This window comes from Pseudophryne corroboree, unplaced genomic scaffold (genome assembly GCF_028390025.1).
Source record: "Pseudophryne corroboree isolate aPseCor3 unplaced genomic scaffold, aPseCor3.hap2 scaffold_2844, whole genome shotgun sequence".
NCBI lineage: Eukaryota > Metazoa > Chordata > Amphibia > Anura > Myobatrachidae > Pseudophryne > Pseudophryne corroboree.
This window is the reverse complement of record NW_026969509.1, coordinates 22,501-25,000: the sequence shown is the minus strand read 5'-3', so window position 1 is coordinate 25,000 and position 2,500 is coordinate 22,501.

Genomic DNA, 2,500 nt, shown 5'->3' with positions numbered 1-2,500 from the left:
CGGAAGCCGGCGAGAGCCCGGGCTGCGGAAGCCGGCGAGATCCCTGGCTGTTCTTCTCTTCCATCCATCCGTCCGTTATTTCATTTGCTGTCTGTATGTACGGAGCCCGGGCCGCGGAAGCCGGAGGGAGCCCGGGCTGCGGAAGCCGGCGAGAGCCCGGGCTGTTCTTCTCTTCCATCCATCCGTCCGTTATTTCATTTGCTGTCTGTATGTACGGAGCCCGGGCCGCGGAAGCCGGAGGGAGCCCGGGCTGCGGAAGCCGGCGAGATCCCTGGCTGTTCTTCTCTTCCATCCATCCGTCCGTTATTTCATTTGCTGTCTGTATGTACGGAGCCCGGGCCGCGGAAGCCGGAGGGAGCCCGGGCTGCGGAAGCCGGCGAGAGCCCGGGCTGTTCTTCTTTTTTTTTTTCCCTTTCATTTATTTCCCCCCACCAGGGTGCGCCGACGAGGGGAGACCTCCTCCCCGCCGCCGCCGTACCGGACACATCGCAAATTCACAACGGTGGATTATTATTATTATTATTATTTTTTTTTTTTACGCGGCCAGCAGGGGGCGCCGCGCGCGCGGACTGGCGCTCGTGAACACTGCATTTAAATCGGTGGTGTGTTTTTGTCTTTTGCCTGGTTTTTTTTAATCTCAATCGTGTATTACCTCGGCTGGCCAGCGGGGGGCGCCGCGGCGGGGACACGGGCGGACCGGGTACATTTCATCTGTTTGGGGCGAGTGCTTTTTTGAAATTTTTTTTTATCTTTTAGTCTCGTTCCGTTCTTCCCTTCAACTGGCCTGCGGGGGGCGCCGTGCGCGCGGACCGGCGTCCACCCCTGGCCGCTCCGGGACTTTGCATTCAAATGGGTGGGGTGTTTTTCATTTTTTTGCCCTTTTTTTTTCCACTCCCCCCCTCTCAATCGTGTATTACCTCGGCTGGCCAGCGGGGGGCGCCGCGGCGGGGACACGGGCGGACCGGGTACATTTCATCTGTTTGGGGCGAGTGCTTTTTTGAAATTTTTTTTTATCTTTAAGTCTCGTTCCGTTCTTCCCTTCAACTGGCCTGCGGGGGGCGCCGTGCGCGCGGACCGGCGTCCACCCCTGGCCGCTCCGGGACTTTGCATTCAAACGGGTGGGGTGTTTTTCATTTTTTGCCCCTGTTTTTCACTCCCCCCCTCTCAATCGTGTATTACCTCGGCTGGCCAGCGGGGGGCGCCGCGGCGGGGACACGGGGGAGGGTTCATCCGGGCGGACCGGGTACCTTTCGTCTGTTTGGGGCGAGTGCTTTTTTGAAATTTTTTTCATTTTATTTTTGTCCTCCCTTCGACCGGCCAGCGGGGGGCGCCGCGCGCGCGGACCGTCGGGGCCCGGGGCCCTGCGTCCCACTTACTTTCGCCCGACGGGAATCGTTTCTTTTGTTTTTATCCGAGAGGACACACGGAATCTGCACCCCCCGCAGTGGCGTCAGGCGGCCACCGGGGGGCGCCGCGGCGGGGATCGGGGGGGGCGCCCGGGAGCCGCCTGCCCGTCCGCTGGGCCAAGGGGGCCGGGGCGGGTCACGCGCCGCCGTCCCCCCCCGATCGTCTCGCTCCGAGCCGCCTCTGGCCACCGGGGGGCGCCGTCGGGTGGCGCGGGGGCGCCCCCGCCGCCCGCCGCCTCCCCCCGCACGCGTCGGGCCTCCCCCCGGGCCCCCGCGGGCCGGGGGACGCGGCCGGCGAGCGTCGGACTCCAGCGCGGAAGTGTCGCGGATGAGTGCGGACCGGGGCGCCCGCGGCCCAGCGGCACTTCCAGGGGCTCGGGGAGGAGATGGTTGAAGCCTGGGTGAAGCGCGCCCTCGGCCGTCCGTGTCGCTACCCGCCGGAGAACACCTCCGCCGGATCAGTAGGTACCAACGAGGCGAGCGAGAGAGCCGGGACTCTGTCCGGGGCCGAAAAGCCTGTTTCCCTGGAGCTTTTGCGAAAGGACCCGTGACAGAAGATGCGCGGAGCTCAGAGATCAGCATGGGCAGGGCCTTCTTGCATCCGATTTTGCCCAGGCAGGGCTCCAGGAACCGGGTTACAAAAAGCAAAAAGCCCTGGAGCTCAAACGAAAGGTTTAGTGACAAGATAGCCGTGGAGCTCCGATAACAGCATGGCAGGACCAGGATGGGGCCTATAAAGGGTCCACGGCGGGCATCCGTTGGAGCCCGACGTACGGGCCGGGCACGTCTCCTTCTCCCCCGGAGGCAGCGCCCCCCGGCGGGCCAAATCGGGTACTGCAATTTGTGGAAGTTTCGCAGATGAGTGCGGACCGGGGCGCCCGCGGCCCAGCTGCACTTCCAGGGGCTCGGGGAGGAGACGGTTGAAGCCTGGGTGAAGCGCGCCCTCGGCCGTCCGTGTCGCTACCCGCCGGAGAACACCTCCGCCGGATCAGTAGGTACCAACGAGGCGAGCGAGAGAGCCGGGACTCTGTCAGGGGCCGAAAAGCCCGTTTCCCTGGAGCTCCTGCGAAAGGACCCGTGGCAGAGCAGGCACG